Source organism: Spea bombifrons, chromosome 10 (assembly GCF_027358695.1).
Source record: "Spea bombifrons isolate aSpeBom1 chromosome 10, aSpeBom1.2.pri, whole genome shotgun sequence".
Classification (NCBI taxonomy): Eukaryota; Metazoa; Chordata; class Amphibia; order Anura; family Pelobatidae; genus Spea; species Spea bombifrons.
The window spans coordinates 22,015,346-22,038,309 of record NC_071096.1 but is presented as its reverse complement, the minus strand read 5'-3'; the positions used below and the strand labels follow the sequence as shown (position 1 = coordinate 22,038,309).

At 37.6% G+C, this 22,964-nt stretch overlaps 1 long non-coding RNA gene across 1 annotated transcript; it reads left to right on the top strand.

The window, feature by feature from the left end:
- The first annotated feature begins 1,107 nt into the window (after positions 1-1,107).
- Positions 1,108-1,830, top strand: LOC128467664 (uncharacterized). The gene is made up of 2 exons (XR_008345746.1): positions 1,108-1,183; positions 1,749-1,830. It is a non-coding gene; the product is annotated as an uncharacterized LOC128467664 (long non-coding RNA).
- The last annotated feature ends 21,134 nt before the right edge of the window (positions 1,831-22,964 follow it).

The window sequence follows — 22,964 nt, the reverse complement described above, 5'->3', positions numbered from 1 at the left end:
AGTAAATCGGTGGAGAATCTCTAAAGGTTAACAGAGCTGAGGTCTCTGGTTAGGCGAGGTTGGGGTGCAAGTGAGGCAAGGATAGAGAGCAGGAAAGGAAATGGAGGCCAGAGGGGGGAATTAAAGAGGTTGGTAAGAGAGCACATGCTAGAAAAAATAAGGTTCAGGGTGTGACCATCATCATGAGTAGGGGAGTTAATATGTTGTGTGAGATCAAAAGAGGAGGTAATAGAAATACATTTTGAAGCCACTGGACTCATTGGGGTGTCAACTGGGATGCTGAAGTCCCCAAGGATGAATGAAGGAAAATCAGAAGAGAGGAAGCCATGAGGAGAAGTAGTCAAGAAAGATATTAGCTGGGTCAGGGGGACGGTATATAACAGCAATGCGTAAGGAGATAGGATTAAATAGTGAATGAGCAGAGGGAACTGGCTGAAAAGTATGAGGGGCCGTTAGGGACATTATTTCAGGTTTTTTTCCCTTGTATATCATATAGTGAAACGCATATATCCTATACTGAAACGCATATATCATATACTGAAACGCATATATCATATACTGAAACGCATATGTCATATACTGAAACGCATATATCATATACTGAAACGCATATATCATATACTGAAACACATATATCATATAGTGAAACGCATGTATCATATACTGAAACTCATATATCATATACTGAAACGCGTATATCATATAGTGAAACGTATATATCATATAGTGAAACGTATATATCATATAGTGAAATTTTTCATATATCATATACTGAAACGTATATATCATATAGTGAAACGCATATATCATATACTGAAATTTTTCATATATCATATAGTGAAACGCATATATCATATACTGAAATTTTTCATATACCATATAGTGAAACAGATGGAGTGAAATTTGTATATATATAGACTGAAAAAACACTTATATCATATAGTGAAACAGATGGAGTGAAATTTGTTTATATCATATAGTGAAACAGATGGAGTGAAATCTGTATATATATAGACTGAAAAAAATGCTTATATCGTATAGTGAAACAGATGGAGTGAAATTTGTATATATATACTGAAACTGGTCATCAGTCACATGATCATGACCCTGGCAGGTTGACTCCGCCTCCTAGAGCTCATTCTGAGCTTGCTGGTAAGCAGTGTAGGCCTCTCCATTGAACTGGGTAAGTTTTTCTTCCCATTGGTTTTGTACATTTGAGCCCCTTTGTTTAATTTAATCATTTTCTGCATTTTGAATTGTGTATTATATACATTTATGTTAGTATCTGTGAAATGGTTTCACTGTGGTTCAATTAGTTTCATTGCTAATTCTTGTTTAAGATGGCATGATGCTATCATGTGAGTTTTTGGATGGGGGTTCTGGGGTGAGATGGGGACTTGCTTGTTTTGATCTTTTTTGGGGCATGTGGGATTAATGTTGGAAGTAGTGATAATTTTTGGGGTTCATGGGGTTACATGTGGATGTGCTGACTTGACATAGTCTGTTGTGGGATTAGTGGTTTTGGGGAGTGGAGGAGGTGTTATTACTTCAGGTTTTTTAAATTAATTTTGCCATTTCATTATGTTTATCTTTTCATTAAAAAGACAGTGTAATGTAGGTTTTTTTTATTTATTTTAAACTGATTGGATTGGTTGGCAAATTCTGTTATTGATGTCATTGCTGGAAATTTGCTGTTATTTAGACCTTCTTGTTGTGTTGTGTTTTTAAAATTTTCTTTTCCTTTTCAGACTCTGTGTAGGACTTGTTTTTGCAGATTTTTGGAATATTTAATACGTTTTTCCAGACACATTGAAGATGATTTCAAAAAGGTATGTGGTGCATTAACCATTCCTTAAATGTACAGAACACAAAACATAGTGACATATAGGGGGTGCATGCACATAGTGAAATATAGTGGTACACTATAAATATAGGGACGCAGGGTGGTGCATAGACAAAAATAAGGACATGGGAGGACATGCAAGCATAGGGACACAGGAGGACACAATATAAATATAAAAACACATGGGGGCACAGAAACATAGGGGCCCACAGACAAACAAAATAAAAACACAGGTACACAGAGTCACACATATATACAGGGAGACACACAAAGACACTCACAGGGACACATAGAGGCCAATACACACAGGGTTACATAAAGGGGTACGCTTGAAAAGTGGTTTATTTGCATATCAAAATACAGGTAATGTCATAGACACGAGGAAACCTTTTCCTAATTCATGCATTTGCTTGCATATCTGTTAATACAATGTATAGATTATGCTTCATCATTATTTACTCTCTAATTCAATTCAGATATCCGAACTATCTTCTATACTAGATGAATTGTATAGTTTAACTTATCAATCATTTAATTTTTTACAGGCTCAAATCCCATTGGAGGACGCCTATTGGAGACTAACATTTCTTAGCTCTTCGCTTGGTAGTGACTGGCAGGCGGGGACGTCCAAGATATGATATAAACGTGGAACATATTTCTGCTTTTTCAACTCTTGGTTTTCATTGGCAAACAATTTCTAAATGTTTTGGTATTAGCCGTTGGACTTTGTATCATCATAGCCAAAGAACTGGATTTTGAAGACCCCGATTATCAAATATTTCTGATTCTGAACTTCAAAATCTTATATATGAAATTCTCATCACTACTCCAAAATGCAGGAGAAGTCTATCTAATTGGTAGCTTAAATGCAAGACAAACTCAAGTTTAATGTTTATTGACCTGGTTGGAAGAACAATCTTCTGATCAAGAAGATCAGCTATCCAGAGAAGAGTTTCTAATGTATTATGTTCTAATCAATTATGGTAAATTTTATATTTTGTAATAAAAAATATAATACTGTATCATTCGCTTAAAAATTGTAAATATATGATATATAAATTATATAATTATACCATGTTCACGGTCTATCCATTGTCTCAATTATTATCTTTGTTAACATGTTTTTCTTTCCTAATATGGTGACAGCACATGAAGAGAGTCCTTACATTTGTGAATTAAATTCATGACACTCAGAGAGGAGGTACACAACCACAAGCTTTCAGCTCCTCTCCTTCCAACTGAAGCTTCCTCCCGGAGCTTAGTTTTGTATTCTGTTGAAGCTCCGTGATTATTTAATTCTTGTTTCCCCCCGAAGGTTTATAGTTTTTTTTATTCACTTTCATGGTGTATACCTGAATAGAGTGTACCTAAATTATGTGGTTTATGAGGTAAGGAAGCTTTGGTCAAAGCATCTTCTGTACAATTGGCGAGGAATCCATAACCAACACTGTGATAGTACCTTTAAAATGTCTAAATATACCGTATTGGCTCAATTATAGGCGGCACCCTTAACGTTTGGTGCTATTTTAAAGAAAAAAATATTTATAGAGAACAAATACACATGAGTGGAATGGTAAAGCAGTATTTTATCCAATGAACAGGAATACATGCATTTTGTTTTTGGTGCCCATTATGCAGTTAGTCAGCATAGGTCATATACAAAAAAAATTTGGAAAACCAATATCCATTTTAAGGTCCTCCCCCTTAATTAATAATACACCTTACTCATAGATACACCACTCTCCCACCCTCATATGCTTTATAACCCCTGATATGCCACTCTGCCCCCAGATATGCCACTTTGCCATCTGATATGCTTTATGCCACCCTGATATGCCACTCTGCCCCCGTCCCCCAGACTTACCAATGCATCCCCAGAGTCCATGGTGTCTAGCGGGGGCAGCCAGTGGACGTCTGCGCGATGCACCTAGACAACCTCTACTGCTTCTCGCCACTTTAGCCGGGGCTTCTATGTCAACGCTAAGTCAAAGAAGTTCCGGCAGCAGCTGAGGTTATCTGCGCGTATTGCACAGGCGTTCACTGCTGGCCGGTAGTGCTGCCGGGCTTCTTTGACAGAACCGGAAGATCATATCAAGTCCAGCAGCAGCGGGGGTTGTCTGCATTGGGCAGACGCCCACTGGCTGCCAGAGAGAAGGATCCAGGTCCCCTGCAGCAGTGCGGGGGATCTGGAACCTAACCTTGCTGCTTGGCCACAGCAGGGCTAAATGATAAAGAAAAACAAAACACCTGCCCGGCGCCCGAATTGCGCATCTCTGCGATAAACTCCGATTATAGGCTGCACACCGAAAAAGGACGAAAAAGTGCGGCCTATAATTGAGCAAATACAGTATGTGCCTGCTTTATTCCCCTATGAAGGCCTGCTCTGTCCTCCATTTACATATAGTCATTTACATATAGTCTTTAGAAGTGATTGAGGCACCTCCATTTTTCATTCATCAGTAACAGAAGCTTTTATCAATTTTCTTTTTCATTAAACACACCGGAGGCAGTGGCGAAGGATGACAGGAAGGGCAGCGCTTCTACAAATTGTTCCAGCGCCGCCTTCTCCTACATACTGTGTGCTCGAAGGGAAGGAGGGCGGGGCAGCCCTGGGTTCAGTTGAAGGGGCGGCGCTTACAGCGCTGTCTCCTTCAACAGAGAGTAGTAAGGAAGGCACGGGAGGTGAATCTTCAGGCATGACGTCATCCCTATAAAACCTCTGAGCACCGTTATGGCGGTGCTCAGATATTCCGAAGCGCTTGGTCGACTGCAGTGCGTCCCTAGTTCTGCGCTCCCTTCCCTACTGTGACCTTTTGCCTATTGATTGCTGCCCCCGGATTGTTCTTTGACCCCTGCCTATTGATTGTTGCCTGGACCTGACCACGGATTGTTCTCTGACCTTGATTTGGATTGCTGCCTGCCTAGACCTTCGGCTTGCCTATTGACTTCCTCTTAGTTTCTTGAGACTCTTTCTAGACACCCCTGCATCTTGGACTCCTCCCTCGCCCGCACCCCAGGTACCTCATGGTACCTTGCAACAGGAGATGCATTGACTACAGCTTCCTCACCTCATAAACCACATAGCTAATTTAGGTACACTCTATTCAGGTATACGCCTTGAAAGTGAATAAAAAAAGCTGTAAATCTTCTGGGGAAAAAAAGAATTAAATAAAAATACTTTTTTTTTTTAAATGCATAACACGGAGCTTCAACAGCGAACATCCTCTTTGTGAGGAGGTAGAATACAAAACTAAGCTCCGGGAGGAAGCGTCAGTTGGAAGGAGAGGAGCTGAAAGCTTGTGGTTGTGTACCTCCTTTCTGAGTGTCATGAATTTAATTCACAAATGTAAGGACTCTCTTCATGGATTCCTCGCCAATTGTACAGAAGATGCTTTGACCAAAGCTTCCTTACCTCATAAACCACATAATTTAGGTACACTCTATTCAGGTATACACCATGAAAGTGAATAAAAAAAACTATAAACCTTCGGGGGGAAACAAGAATTAAATAATCACGGAGCTTCAACAGAATACAAAACTAAGCTCCGGGAGGAAGCTTCAGTTGGAAGGAGAGGAGCTGAAAGCTTGTGGTTGTGTACCTCCTCTCTGAGTGTCATGAATTTAATTCACAAATGTAAGGACTCTCTTCATGTGCTGTCACCATATTAGGAAAGAAAAACAAAGATAATAATTGAGACAATGGATAGACCGTGAACATGGTATAATTATATAATTTATATATCATATATTTACAATTTTTAAGCGAATGATACAGTATTATATTTTTTATTACAAAATATAAAATTTACCATAATTGATTAGAACATAATACATTAGAAACTCTTCTCTGGATAGCTGATCTTCTTCTGATTGTTCTTCCAACCAGGTCAATAAACATTAAACTTGAGTTTGTCTTGCATTTAAGCTACCAATTAGATAGACTTCTCCTGCATTTTGGAGTAGTGATGAGAATTTCATATATAAGATTTTGAAGTTCAGAATCAGAAATATTTGATAATCGGGGTCTTCAAAATCCAGTTCTTTGGCTATGATGATACAAAGTCCAACGGCTAATACACAAAACATTTAGAAATTGTTTGCCAATGAAAACCAAGAGTTGAAAAAGCAGAAATATGTTCCACGTTTATATCATATCTTGGACGTCCCCGCCTGCCAGTCACTACCAAGCGAAGAGCTAAGAAATGTTAGTCTCCAATAGGCGTCCTCCAATGGGATTTGAGCCTGTAAAAAATTAAATGATTGATAAGTTAAACTATACAATTCATCTAGTATAGAAGATAGTTCGGATATCTGAATTGAATTAGAGAGTAAATAATGATGAAGCATAATCTATACATTGTATTAACAGATATGCAAGCAAATGCATGAATTAGGAAAAGGTTTCCTCGTGTCTATGACATTACCTGTATTTTGATATGCAAATGAACCACTTTTCAAGCGTACCCCTTTATGTAACCCTGTGTGTATTGGCCTCTATGTGTCCCTGTGAGTGTCTTTGTGTGTCTCCCTGTATATATGTGTGACTCTGTGTACCTGTGTTTTTATTTTGTTTGTCTGTGGGCCCCTATGTTTCTGTGCCCCCATGTGTTTTTATATTTATATTGTGTCCTCCTGTGTCCCTATGCTTGCATGTCCTCCCATGTCCTTATTTTTCTCTATGCACCACCCTGCGTCCCTATATTTATAGTGTACCACTATATTTCACTATGTGCATGCACCCCCTATATGTCACTATGTTTTGTGTTCTGTACATTTAAGGAATGGTTAATGCACCACATACCTTTTTGAAATCATCTTCAATGTGTCTGGAAAAACGTATTAAATATTCCAAAAATCTGCAAAAACAAGTCCTACACAGAGTCTGAAAAGGAAAAGAAAATTTAAAAAACACAACACAACAAGAAGGTCTAAATAACAGCAAATTTCCAGCAATGACATCAATAACAGAATTTGCCAACCAATCCAATCAGTTTAAAATAAAAAAAAAACCTACATTACACTGTCTTTTTAATGAAAAGATAAACATAATGAAATGGCAAAATTAATTTAAAAAACCTGAAGTAATAACACCTCCTCCACTCCCCAAAACCACTAATCCCACAACAGACCATGTCAAGTCAGCACATCCACATGTAACCCCATGAACCCCAAAAATTATCACTACTTCCAACATTAATCCCACATGCCCCAAAAAAGATCAAAACAAGCAAGTCCCCATCTCACCCCAGAACCCCCATCCAAAAACTCACATGATAGCATCATGCCATCTTAAACAAGAATTAGCAATGAAACTAATTGAACCACAGTGAAACCATTTCACAGATACTAACATAAATGTATATAATACACAATTCAAAATGCAGAAAATGATTAAAATAAACAAAGGGGCTCAAATGTACAAAACCAATGGGAAGAAAAACTTACCCAGTTCAATGGAGAGGCCTACACTGCTTACCAGCAAGCTCAGAATGAGCTCTAGGAGGCGGAGTCAACCTGCCAGGGTCATGATCATGTGACTGATGACCAGTTTCAGTATATATATATACAAATTTCACTCCATCTGTTTCACTATATGATATAAGCATTTTTTTCAGTCTATATATATACAGATTTCACTCCATCTGTTTCACTATATGATATAAACAAATTTCACTCCATCTGTTTCACTATATGATATAAGTGTTTTTTCAGTCTATATATATACAAATTTCACTCCATCTGTTTCACTATATGGTATATGAAAAATTTCAGTATATGATATATGCGTTTCACTATAAGATATATGAAAAATTTCAGTATATGATATATGCGTTTCACTATATGATATATACGTTTCAGTATATGATATATGAAAAATTTCACTATATGATATATACGTTTCACTATATGATATATACGTTTCACTATATGATATATGCGTTTCAGTATATGATATATGAGTTTCAGTATATGATACATGCGTTTCACTATATGATATATGTGTTTCAGTATATGATATATGCGTTTCAGTATATGATATATGCGTTTCAGTATATGACATATGCGTTTCAGTATATGATATATGCGTTTCACTATATGATATACAAGGGAAAAAAACCTGAAATAATGTCCCTAACGGCCCCTCATACCTAGAGACAAAGTGGTTGTGTAAGGCTGTTAGTTTGTTACATACAAAACATGCTTCCAGAGTGCAAAGGTAAAAGGGGGAAGGCGGAGTGGCAGGGTATGTGGACAAGATTGTTGAAGTCTTTGGAATGTTGAATGGGGAGGATAGGGAAGAGAGAACCAAAGGAGGACCATGATTTGGGGAGATATCCCCAGCTGCTAAAAGAAGAAGAGAGAGTGACAGAATAGGAATAGGACTTGTGTGTGCAAAGATTGATGGGAGTGAGGGGAGGTGGGGGAAAGGGAGGAGATGAAGTTGAAGTGCTTGGGATGAGAGATGGGGAGAAGAAAGTAGTGATGGAGCAATACAGGCATAGTGTGGAGGTGCTGTTGGCTGGAGAGAGATAACTGTTTCACTAACAAAAGAGGAAAGTGAAAGGAGGAACAAGAGGAATATGAACATGGTATTTGGAGAAAGATGGTGATAGAAATTGGATGGTGGTGAAGCACACAATAAGCAGCAGGCAGCACTAGATGACAGTTCAGTGAAGTATTAATTGCAGAGAGCCTCCTGTCCTTTCTTGTTGTCCTCCTTGGTGAACTCCATTGGTAAACTCCTATACCATGGCACTTAGAAAATTGTGACTCTTAGAGGCTTGTGCCTCCAATGTCAGTACTGATATAGGGATGGCTGCTTATTAGGTATTTACCTATTCATTAATTACCCCACAATAAAATTACATACATAAGAGAGAGAGGGGAGGATAGCTAAGAGGGTACCAATAATTCAATATAGACAAGGAAAAACAAAAGAATTATATAAAGGCAAAAAAGTGGAATACCTCTATTTTTAAAGGTTGGGGGGGTCATTTTCGGTTTTTGGCTAAGTGATCCCTGAATTTTCTGTTTCGGTCCAGAATTTTCATTTTGTTGCATCCCTAGAATAAGTATAACTATTTTATTGTTACTTATCCAGAATCCTGACTCTGTAGTCACTTCAGAGGATAAAACTTTCTAGGCCCAGAAATCAGTGAGAGGAAACGTAAAGGTTTTGTGTCATTTACTTTATTTCAATCTGCTCAGTGAAAAATGAGTGCGGCCCACGCACGTATACAATTCTGATGAAGTGGGCCACTGCAGAAAAAACTTGGACACCATTGTATTATATTAAAAACATGTGCAGCTTTTCCATCTTTAGAGACCTTTCTTGAAAAGTTGTCCCATATGGTTTGCTTTATGGTAGCCTGAAAGAAAAAAAAAGCTGTTACGCTTTATGCATTAATTACATTTATTCAAAGACAGAACATATCATATACACTGCATGCTGTGCACAAACATTGACAGCTTTTCTATGTATTTACAAGGACAATTGGTGTACAGCCAACAAATAAATACACATTAGACATCAAAACACTCATAAATCTGTAAGTAGTGTACATACATACAAAGGAGCAAAAGTATTCATGACACCTGCAAAAACCAGTCTATAGCTTCAGGGGCACAAAAGAGTGTTTAATCGGTAAATTGACTCACTTACTTTTTAGAGGGCTGCCCATACTGTTCTTGAAGCAGCCACTCACTAGGTTGTACCCTTCATAATATAAAATTGAATTGGTGAAGTAAACAAAGATTTGCCCACATAACCTAAGATTAAATAAAATAATGTGTTTCTAGTTCTGAAGTCTTTAAGTCAAGGTGCTGAGAAAAGCAGTCATAAAGTATATGGAAGCTATGGAGTGCACTGGGCTGAAGCCTTCCTCTTTCCTGTCCCAGCTGAAACCAGTAGCTTGTCCTCACCTCATTTGTGTTATGCTTGTTTTAGTCACAGCGGGACAACCCACGGACAGCGCTCCTAGAACAGTAAGGTCGATCAAGTTGGGGAGCCAAATTCTAAGGAAAGGCTGATGGCATTGTAGAACTAGAGCTCATTGTGTTTTATGTGAGCACCTGCCTGCATGCAGCAATGTCAACAGCCACCAGTATTATGTTGGAGTATCTGGTTGATTAAGGAATTGTTAAAATAAAGCTGTGGCAAAAAAAAACCCTTACCCACAATAGGTTGTTGCATAGTTCTTTGTTTAGTTGGTTTGTGGGCTTTCATTTAGCTTTGGGCCAAGTTGTAATTTACAACTGAAGGAAAACAAAATAATTGCAATATAACTGTATTGAAGAATCCCTAAGAAGCATGATATGGGGGAAGCACATATTAAATGTGATCAGAAAAATAAGAGGCCCAACAAACATTTCACTAACCAGATATTATCTCCTGGATCTAAACAGAGAAAATGTTAAGAAAAACTATTCTAGTACTTCAGAAGTGGGGAATCAGAAATAGCTATTCTTCTATTAAATCTACACGAATACCTGGATCATCAAAAGGACAAGTACATTTTGTACACCAGCAAAAACCTACACTAAACAGAATCTTAAAGATCAAAAAGCCATGAATGTACAAAAATGATATTTAAACAACAATTAGTATGTTCTGATCAGACCATGATTATTCATTTCAAAGGAATAGATTCCATAAAGCAGTAACTAAAGGTTTTTAATAAGTGCCAACAGCTAAATTTATTTATAAGAACAAGTGTAGAGACATTCCTAAAGGAAAATCACAGGGGGTGAGGTGTAGGGGGTTAGTGGCTGAAAGATCACTCAGAAACTGGTTCAGTTGATGACTTAACTACACAACCTCCAAATGAGAAAACTGAGGAATGTGTATTTGGAAGCAAATACTGCAGAACCAGGAGCGATAGTAGATATTTTTGTGGTGAAAATAGAAATGGGGTTCAGACAGAAGTAATCAAACTCGCTTCAAAAAAGGGAACAAATAATATAATAACCTTTTACATGAATTATTGCACAGATATAGTGAAGAAAACAAGAAAACCAAATTCAAATTACTGACAATGTCAGCAGGCAGAAGCAATCAAACAGTGCTTTAGCGTGTAGAGAATTAATATAGTCAAATATAAACATGGATATAAATACTTGTGCAAGTAGCATCAAGTGTTACACTGCGTCCAGAGCTGTTTCAGGATACAATAAACAATGTTATACAAACTTTTAAAGAGATGTGCAGTATATATATATATATATATATATATATATAGTTTATGGCAAAGTAACTGTGTATACAAATGCTATACAATATTGCCTGCTGATACAGGCAATATGGTAAAACTAAGAGAAAGTCCAAGAAATTCAGACCAGAGGTGTCACTAGAAAAAACCCTTGATTAATATTAATTACTATCAAGGTAATAGCAGGAGGTAACCTGGAATCAAAAACAAACGTGCATAGCGCTCTCCGTGAAAGACGATTTATTCGTTAAAACAAGATTAAGAACGCTCACAAATTAGCAGAGAAACAGGGCACCTTATCGAGGATCAAGTCCCCACACAGTAGTCTCTGGATCTGCTTAAGCTCACGCAGAGTGTCGGCTCGTCCGGGAGTGCTAGCAGGATCCCAAGTGTTGATTCGGTCTCTCTGTGCGGAGGTGGACGCTGATTCTGCAGCGTCTGTCTGGTTCAGCTCGATCAGCCTGGTTCACGCTGTGTGTGATAGTCCACCTTACGCGTTTCGTAGAGGAGACTCTACTACATCAGAGGCCATGGACGTAGGAACCCCTAAAAATCTGGGGGGATAGCATCCCCATCGGATACCCCCTTTTTCTCCCCAATATCCCCTACCACACTTTCTCCTCATCTCTTTTTTTGCAAACACATACAATAATATATAACTTTAAACACCGGTAAAAATAATGTACGTTTAATACATTAAATATAGGAAAAAACAGCTAATCTTTGTAACAAAGAAAAATTGGACCCTAAGCAAGCTCCACGCTCCCTAGCATGCAATCACTCCCTCCGCTCCCACGCCAAAAAAAATATTTGCCACACTGACCATAGATTAGGGGAAGACTCTTCTGACCCTGCTGTGACATTGACAGGTCATCTGCCTCGTAATCATCCCCAGAGTCCCTTTGTCCATACCTCTCTTTTACTTATTCCCTGTAGTTCAGGTATAGATCAAATAAACAACACATGGAAACAGCACGTGCATGTATAGATCAACTGAATAAGACATACAAACCCTGTATTGGCAGGTATATATAAATAATGTATAAAGATCAACAGAATAACACACAAACCCAGCTTTGCAGATATTAATCAATTGGAATTCACATAAAAACTCAGCATTAAAGGTATAGATAGAAACCCCATAAATTACAGGCATAGATCACAGGATTCACACCCCAAAGGCCAGCCCTGGCGTCCACATTCCCCACATAGAACCTGACCAGCACTCAGATTACACAAACAGATTACAGTCCATAGTGAGCAAACTTTGTCCCCAAACAGCCCAGTGTGAGCCAACTTTGTCCCCAAACAGCCCAGTATGAGCCAACTTTCTCCCCAAACAGCCCAGTGTGAGCCATCTTTGTCCCATAAACACCCAGTCTGTGCCATCTTGGTCCCCAAGGCTCAAACACCCTGCTTGAGCCATCTTTGCCTTTCCCTAAATCACATCCATGATACACATATCCATTAATGCATTCTCACAAATAATTGAAGCAATTCATCCACACATTAATTTTTTCACTCATTCACACAATTCATGCATACATTAATTAATTCTCTAACTCATTCACACAATGTATCCACACATGGATTAATTCATTCTCCTACTCATTCACATAATTCATCCACATATTAATTCATTCTCACTCTTTATATCAATATTCTGACTACCCCCTTTCTTACTTTCTATCCCCCTTCTCACACTATCTACCCCCTCTCCCCTTTCTCACACTATCTAAAGCAGAGGAAATGTTTTTTTACAGTAAGGACAATAAGGATGTGGAATTCTCTGCCTGCAGAGGTAGTTTTATCAGAGTCTGTACAGATGTTTAAACTGCAACTGGATGGATACCTGCAAAAACATAATATTCGGGGATATAATCTTTAATTATGGGGAAACAGCTTATTGATCCAAGGAGAAATCTGACTGCCATTTTGGGCTCAAGAAGGAATTTTTTTCCCTGGTTAGTGCAAAATTGGAAAGAGCGAAGCCGGGGTTTTTTGCCTTCTTTTGGATCAAACAGCAATAAATTAACAGATATAGGAAAGGCTGAACTTGATGGACGCATGTCTTTTTTCAGCCTATGTAACTATGTAACTATGTACCCCGTCTCCCCCTTCTCACACTATCTACCCCCTTCTCACTATCTACCCTCTCCTTACCCAGCCTTCTCACTATCTACCCTCTCCTTACCCCCTTCTCACTATCTACCCTCTCCCTACCTCCCCTTCTCCCTAGCTATCCTCTCCCTACCTCCCTTTGTAGTTCACTTACCGTGCTGAAGTCCTGTGGTGGGAGCGCGAGGCCTCTGGCTCGCTGCTCTGCCATGGTGAGCGCGGCTTCACTTCTGAGCGCCGGCATAGGACGTCATATTCCGGTGTTGAGTGTGAATCACCGGCACCGAGACAGACGCCTCACACTCCCACCACTGTAGTCAGGGCAGCGCTAAGGCGGGTGGCGACAGGGAGCAGAGGAGACAGAAGGGCGCGAGCGGTTGATTTCTTCATTATTGCCCCCTGCATGATTTACGGGGGGATCTGTCCCCCCCGGTTCCTATGCCCATGTCAGAGGCATTTACTGGTACTCCCAGTACAAGGGATTTTAATACCCTTCCTCACAGTTCAAGTAAGAGGGGCCAAAATGACGGAAGCACTATGTGACTAAAAGTAATTAAATTGCAAAATCGAAACTATTTAATGAAAGGAGACACATCAGAGTTAAGCTGTAACAGCAGGTATGTTAGAGATAAGGCTAATGGAAATCGTGAGGACATACAAATTATTAAAGATATATAGAAAATCTTAATTTATGGTTGAATACAGTTTTCATTTAGAGAAACTGACCATCGAAAGGGTGAATAAAGAATATATATATATATATATATATATATATATATATATATATATATATATATATATATATATATATATATGTGAATATAAGGCATACATGTAATAAAAATATAGGGCCAATACAAACTTCACATAATTGGAACACATATATATGTATGTGCGTCAAAAATAGGCAGAGTCACTTAGATGCAAACAAAGGTAAAACATTTAATACGAACAAAAATAGAAGAAGAATATAAAAAGTAGATAACAAAAATAATACAAGACAAGTCTTACAAAACCTTGGAGAGGAATTTGGTTCATGACATCTGTCCTATCCATTCCTGAGGATGGAGGGAGGGAGTGTTTGGGACGTGAAGAGTCTAAACCCTATTTTAGGTGGTCACTGTACGCATATTGTAATGCCCTTTTACAGTCACAACTATACCATGCATTAACAAGTTACTATCCTATCTATAGAATGCGTGTTCAGCAAATCCTTCATTCCATATTTAAGGTCAAGGAAACCCTGAAACCTATTAATATATCTTAATGATCATTTATTTATGAACAATGATTACATATCTTTGACTATTGCCTATACCAATAATTACATATGGTCCTTTTATATTATTGGGGTTAGAAGAGATGTTAAATGTGTTAGAATATTTTACAATACTCATATATATAGATAAACAACAGGAGATAAATATCGTTTAAGATGCAAAATTAATTAAGAACTCCCAATCAGAGATTATTAAATTAAACCTATTATAAAATTTGTTAAGAGCTGAGATTTTTATCCTTCTAACAATGCGTTTTAAAATGGGAAGCTCAACAGGGAGTCTGTGTGGTATATAACAATTAATAAATTGAAACAAAAATTAACAAAATTGATTAAAATGTCCCATCTTAAAATCCATGTTTAAAAAAATGGAAAAAAATGAAATGGGTGACCTTAAAATAGTAATAGAAAGAATTCTTAAAAAATACCCTATTATCGCACTATTCATAAAAAATATTGTTAATGTTATTATAAAAATGCATTGAGCTCAAAAACAACATTCAGTCCACATGGCTCTAGGCAATTTAATTTAAAAATCAATTTCGCTTCAATTTTATCAAGATCTTTTGCTATGTTGCCCTCTCTCCAATGTGTCTGCACTGCCTCTATAGCCATAAATTTAAAACCATCTGGATTAGATGAACACCATTCTTTAAAGTGCCTGGAGAGATTGTGACTCTTAAATCCCCTTTTAATATTTCAAATATGTTCAGCAATTCTGATTTTAAGTTTTCTTTTGGTTCTTCCTATATAGAGGCGTTCACATGGACATTCAATTGGATAAATGACACCTGAGGAGTTGCAGTTTAAAAAAGATTAAATCTGGAAAACTTCTTTATTATTCTTATCCCTGAATTCTTTGCAACTTTTATTTTGAGTTTTACTGTAACAACATTTAAAAAAATCCCACATTGGCATTTCCCACATTTAAAAAATCCTATGTCTAAGGTATTATATCTGTGTTTCTAGTTTTGTTTTAATGTTGGTGCGAGTATGGTTTTTAAAGTAGGAGGTTTAGAATAAATTATGCGTGGTGGGTCTTTAAGAAGTTCGCCAAGGATGGGATCTCCTTGTAGGACATGTCAATTCTCTTTAATTAGACGTTTGATTGTACGAGACTGGCGACCAAATCGCGTTATGAAAGAAGGTATTTCTGAGAAGCTATTTTGTTTTTTTTGATTGATTAAAAGGGTTTGACTTCTAGGGATGGCTAGAGCTTTTTCTTGTGCTTTAGCTAAATCCTTCTCTAGATAATCCTTTTCTAAAAACTGTTTTTTCATCTGTTCTATCTGAAGCTCACATTCAGAACTGTTGCGCCTAATTCTCCTAAATTGACCAAATGGGACATCATTTAACTTTGATTTAAAGTGGTGACTTGTCACAGGAATAAAACTGTTGCAGTCAACATTTTTTCTAAAAGTCATTGTCTCAATTTTGTTCTTTTTAATATAAATTTCAAGATCTAAAAATTCTATAGTTAAGCGAGATTCTTTAAAAGTAAAGTGCAGATTGTATGGATTAAAATTTAAAACTGCTTAAAATTCTCAAGCTCAGCTGTTGTTCCCCTCCAAATAAAAACGCAATCATCAATGTATCTACGTCATAGGACCAGTTTCGCGCCAAAGGGACAGTTATTCCATATTAACTCTTCTTCCCATTTTCCCATAAATAAGTTTGTGTAACTTGGCGTGTATCTGGTTCCCATGGCGGTACCGTCAATTTGCATATAAAACTGTCCTTTGGACCAAAAAAAGTTGTGGCTTAAAATAAACGCAACACAGTCAACCAAAAAGTTTGTTTGGTCATTCTTCAATTCTGAGTAAGGGGCTAAAATATATTGGATGGCTGCACATCCATGGAGGTGCTGTATGACCGTATATTGGGAGGTGACGCCATTAAGATAGCATTTTTTGCCATTCTATGTCTGCAAGTATGTTCAATATTTTTGTCACGTAAGTGGGACTTCTGTCAATGAACATATCAAATTTGTCATTTGATGTGCTTGGGGCAAATTTAAGCCATTTTTCGAGGAGACTTAATTTATGTTTATTTTCTCTTTTTCAATTCCTTCATTTACCCTTTTATTTCTTGATCTCCCTTTAAGTCTCTTCTTCATTTTTTTCTGTGGACTGGAGTCCACGTTTCTAGAGGTATGATCTCCTCTCTTTGGGTCTGGGGTTGTTTGATTGGTTTGTGGTAGTAGTATCAGTCTGTTTTTTCCATGATCTTTGTATCCCTTTTGAATAATCATTCTTATCCCTATTCAGTTTGTTTCTTTTTTTCTCTCTAATGGTTTCTTCCAAATCTTTCACTCTCCTTTCTATTTTATCAAGCAGTTCTGCATATTGACCATCTGCATTAGCCAACTGTATTTCTTTTCTGTATTTATTAATCTCTGTCACTAATGCTTCTAAGTCTTTTTTCTTTTCATTTATTAAATGTAACAGAGTAACAGAGAATCTTTGTCGAGAAGTTGACGTATTTAGTCAACGTATTTTATTGTCTGCCTTGTAGGCCAATTTTTTAATAGTCTTAACCCTCTGGGGATTATATTATTGGCCACATAGTGGTCCAAGCAAGCAATGTCCCACCAAAGGTGGACCTCTTTTTCTAATAGTTTGCCCAGTGTGTACATTTTTTTTTTTCTTACGTCAGGTTCAGAATTAACCTCTTTTGGGCTTACACTGGGTGAATCGGTGATCAAAGTACTGGATATGTTATCAAGGAATCTCTGTCTGCCTTGTCTAACACAATTTAGATTTCTATTAAGTGCCATATTAGAAAACCCTACTCAACACCTATGTGGTTATGTGGAAGAGTTCATATGGAATAACTGTCCCTTTGGCGTGAATCTGGTCATATGGTGTAGATACATTGATGGTTGCATTTTTATTTGGAGGGGAACAACAGCTGAGCTTAAGAATTTTAAGCAGTTTTAAATTTTAATCCATACAATCTGCACTTTACTTTTAAAGAATCTCACTGATCTATAGAATTTTTAGATATTGAAATTTATATTAAAAATAACAAAATTGAGACGTTGACTGCAACAGTTTTATTCCTGTGACAAGTCACCACTTTAAATCATGGTTAAATAATGTCCCATTTGGTCAGTTTAGGAGAATTTGGCGCAATTGTTCTGAATTCAAAGAATGTGAGCTTCAGATAGAACAGATAAAAAAACAGTTTTTAGAAAAAGGTTATCTAGAGAAAGAAAAACTCTAGCTATCCCTAGAAGTCAAACCCTTTTAATCAATCAAAAAAACAAAAATCGCTACTCAGAAATACCTTCTTTCATAACGCGATTTGGCCGCCAATGTCATACAATCAAACATCGAATTAAAAAGAATTGTCATGTCCTACAAGGAGATCCCATCCTTGGCAAACTTCTTAAAGACCCACCACACATAATTTATTCTAAACCTCCTACTTTGAAAACCATCCTCGCGCCAACATTAAAACAAAACAAGAAACATAGACATAATACCTTAGACATAGGATGTTTTAAATTTGGGGAATAAAAGTTGCAAAGAATTCAGGGATAAGAATTCGAAAGAAGTCTTCCAGATAAAATCTTTTTTTAAACTGCAGCTCCTTAGTTGTCATTTATCTAATTGAATGTCCATGTGAACGCCTCTATATAGGAAGAAACAAAAGAAAACTTAAAATCAGAATTGCTGAACATATTAGAAATATTAAAAAGAGATTTCAGAGTCACAATCTCTCCAGACACCTTACAGAATGCCATTCGGCTAATCCAGATGGTCTTAAATTTATGGCTATAGAGGCAGTGCAGACACACATAGAGAGATTAGAAGACATCTTAAAACAGGTAGGAAAATATGGAAAGAATACACCTTCTAGAGGGGAATAGAAGGAGAACAGAAAATAATAAAAAAAAAAAGGTTTTAGATTTTCGTTTTCTATACAATACAACACACAGGCCCATCAAATTAAGAAAATCTTATCTAAACACTGGCTCATTTTAAGAAACAATGAGGTGTAAGGAAAAATGATACCGGAAAGGTCATAGATTATATATAGAAAAACTGACACATTAAAACAAATTATTCCCCTCATTGTTCTACCAATGATAAAGGCAGATAATTCCCAGAAAAAAAGAGTTCACATGTACAATAACAGGCAAGGCACATAAAATTAACAAGTTTATAAATTGTAACTCTAAAAATGTGGTATACCTTCTACAATGTCAGTGTGGTTCTCAGTATGTGGGAATGACCACCAAAGACCACTATCAGACCACTAAAGGAAAGGGCATTAGAACATTTGGGTTACTTCAGAAATAAGAATGTTAAACACAGTGTATCCCGACATTGTAATACATGTCCAAAATTTAAAACAGAAGGTTTTTTAATTGTACAGATTGATATGGTCCCACCTAATTGGAGGGGAGGAAATAATATAGAAAATTTGTCCAGAAAAGAAATGAAATGGATTTTTAAATTAAAAACTTTAAAAAAGGGAGTTTTGGCATTTATATAACAAACCACATTTCTCATGTGTGTATATATAAATTTTTAGACATCTTCTTACCTGTAGGAGAGAGGCTTTTGATGGATACATGGAGACACAATCAACAACATAATGACGTACACAGAAAGACGGAGTGTGATGACGTACGCGTAAATACTACATGGAGACTACATATAAAACAAAGCTATGGGAAGGAGTTATTTACTACTTATTCCTCCTGAAGACGCCACTATATATTCGTTCTGGCACAACGCGTCGAAGATTGAACATTTAAATTTTAACTCTTGGACTTTTTTAATTGTTATATTAATTTTATTTCTTTTTATTTATTAGTTTGTATATATTTATTTAAATATATTGAGTATTTTAACATTGGTAGGGGAGATTCCCCTGATAAAATGTTCTATTCGGATTTGCTTGGATCTTTTCTTCATGGTATAAGGTACCTGCACTTTTTTGAACAGCACAGAAAGCACACAGCACTTTAAGAATGCCAGAGCACTTTAAGAAGATACCTACGACGAATACCATTTTCATATGTGTTATTCTACGGAGGTTTCACATTTCTTCATAACAAAATTGATATAGTATTCTTTTACTTTATGGTTGGATTGTCTTACCCACATACTGTTTCTAAGAATGACATGACTAAATAAACTTTATAATAATCTTTCTTAGCAGCTGTGTTACTTTTTAAAGTTTTTCAAGTTAAATTGGTCAACACAATAGCAGGGAGTAGATTAAAAAGGAAGATTGAGTTTGACACTTTACAGCTTAATAGATTTCTGGTATAAAGTTAAAACACAATCTGGTCTTAAAAATAAAGTATTACCAAATAACATTCAATATTAAACATTTAGCTATAAATACATTACACAAAATACTACATTAAGAGTGGTATCCAAACCATCAAAGACCTATTCACAGCTGCAGGATACATTTTCTCTTCCAAATAAAGGCATTTTAAATTTTCTGAGAATAGAAGGATACATTAAAATTTAAATCTGTTTGACACAACTGATAAATAGTTAGTACCGGGTCTTATTGGCACACTCCGGATTGCACTAATTGTTATTTCATCACTTTCTTTAGAGATACTGCGCAATTGTTTTTTTTCCTTTTGTTTTTATGTTGTCTACTTCAGAACCAAAGACACTGAAAAGAGTGTGAACCCTATGGTTCAGACTCTTCTTAGTGTCTTAGATCTGAAAATCACCAAAAACCTAACTAAAACAATAAACACTACTTTATTTTCAAGGAAAGGGCCACTTTTTGCCACCAGTTATAACCCCATTGCTTCAAGATCCTCGTTGACCAGTACCTTCGCCTGAGAAGTAACTGTGCATCACTTGAAGACTTCATTATCAAACCTAGAACTCTTCAACAACAGTAAGACAATCCAACCATAGAAAAATACTATATAAATTTGATTATTAATAAATGTAAAACCTCCATAGAATAACGTAGGAAAATGGCATAATTGTAGGGCCCCTTGGACCAATGGGGAAGGGGGATTTGCTGGTCTATTCAGAAATGCTTTGTGTCCTTCTCTTTCATTGGTCATGTTTACAACTTTGTATTAAGCAGGTATACAAGCTTTAGTGGAAGTTCCTTCCTTCCTTTTCAACCAGGATAAGACCGGAAGAATATCTCAAACTCTCTCACACTCCCACCTGGAATGGATTGCAAAGAAGACAAATTGGTATCCGCAACAGCAAAAATTGGGAGAGACTAAGCCAGTGGTAAGCAATGCAACTGGTTTGAAGCTCTTGGTGAATACGATGGGTGTTCCTGCCTTACATGCTGTAAACTGAGCATGGATGTGTACTTCTGTGCATGTGTGAGCATGCATGTGTAATTGTGTGCGTGTAATGCGTGTGTTAGTCGGTATAAGTAAGTGTGTGCAATTAGTTTAAGTGTATATATATATATATATATATATATATGTAAAGCACTCTCAAAGGATGGTCAGCACTCCAGGTCTTTAAGTTAACAACTTCTCTTTATTCAAAGTCAAGTCGACGTTTCAGTCATTGCTGACTTTCATCATATTATATATTTGTGTGCCAGAGTGTATGTTGGAAGGGGGAGGGGCCAATAAAATACAGACAAGTTGTTTGGGAGCAATGATGGCACAGACCAGTTGTTGACGTTAGGGGGTCTTGGGGCAATTTTCGCACCAGGGCCCTGTGGTTTCTAGTTACACCCCTTCTTAGAACATCTAAAAGTGGCAGGCTTCTGTCCTCAGTGTCATGGAACTGGGTCCATACAGATGTATGCATTCCTGGATCATGTCATGTATGCATTCCTGGATCATGTATGCATTCCTGGATCATGTATGCATTCCTGGATGAATCCGTCCAGGGTCCATAGCTCTGTGGCAGGTGTGAGCAAGTGGCTTCTCTGGAAGCTCATATTAGAGATCTGGAGAAGCAAATTGCAACTTTGAGAGAGATAGACAATCTTGAAAGGAGTCTGCTGCTCACTGAGCAGAGTTTAGTGGGTGCAGGTAGTGAAGAGGGAGGAGATATGTCAGCTTGGGAACAGGCATGTAGCTGGGTAACAGTTACACGTGGTGGTAGAGGGAGAGGAAAGAGGAAAGGTTTAGCTAGTCCTGACCTTGTGCAGCCTAACAGATTTGCCCGCTTGAGTGAAGATGTTGGGTGCATCAGCTCAGGAGTAGCTATACTGGAGGAAGCTGTTCCTTCTAACAGCCGAGGGAACAGCCCCTCTAGTATGAGTGGGGTTGAGAGCGTAGGAAAGGCTAGACAGGTTGTGGTGGTAGGGGACTCTATTATTAAGAGAGTAGATAGGGTAATCTGCCGCTCTGATAGGCTCAACCGGACAGTTTGCTGTCTCCCAGGTGCTCGGGTCCGGCATGTTGCTGACAGAGTGGATGGATTATTGGGAGGGGCTGGGGAAGACCCGGCTGTCATGGTCCATATTGGTACCAATGACAAAGTCAGTGGAAAATGGAAGGTCCTAAAGAATGATTTCAGGGAATTAGGAGATAAACTGAAGAAAAGGACCTCCAAGGTAGTATTTTCAGAAATATTACCTGTGCCACGCGCAACAGTAGAAAGGCAGCGGGAGATCAGGGAGGTAAATGCGTGGCTAAAGTCATGGTGTAGGAAGGAGGGTTTTGGCTTTCTAGAGCACTGGGCTGATTTTGCGCTTGGGTACAATCTTTATAGCGGTGATGGATTGCACCTAAACGGAAGAGGGTCTGTTGTGCTAGGGGAGAGGATGGCTAGAAGGCTGGAGGAGTTTTTAAACTAGTGGTGGGGGGGAGGGACACAAAGATCTTGAAAATGGAGATAGTGCAGAAAGGAGTGGGGCTTCAGATCAGAACAAGGGGGGTGGAGATGGGGGGAGGGGCAAGATCAGAACAGAGGAGGTATGTATTAATAAAAATTCTCATAACATTCAAGAGACTCAGGGTAATATTAAATGTATGCTTGCTAATGCAAGGAGCCTAAATAACAAAATGGGAGAACTAGAGGCAATAGCATACACTAAGCAATATGATATAATAGGCATAACAGAAACATGGTGGGATGAGACCCATGACTGGGCAGTTAACTTAAAAGGTTATACATTATATAGGAAGGACAGAAAAAGCAGGAAGGGAGGAGGAGTATGCTTGTATGTTAGCAACGAGCTAAAGTCAAATATTAAGCATCTTGAAGGCGAAAAGGGATTTGTGGAAGCTTTATGGGTAGATATCAACTTGGGGCAAAAAAAGGGAAAAGAACTACTGGTTGGGATATGTTATAAACCACCTAATGTTAATAATGATGAGGAAGAGGAGCTGTTAGAACAAATTGAGAAAGCTGCACATCTGGGTAACACGTTAATTATTGGAGATTTTAATTACCCGGACATAGATTGGGATAGAGGGACTAGTAGCTCTGCAAGGGGATTCAGGTTTTTGAACCTGTTAAATGACACCTTCATGTCACAACTGGTACAAGCACCAACTAGAAAGGATACTTGTTTGGATCTGGTGATAACAAACAAT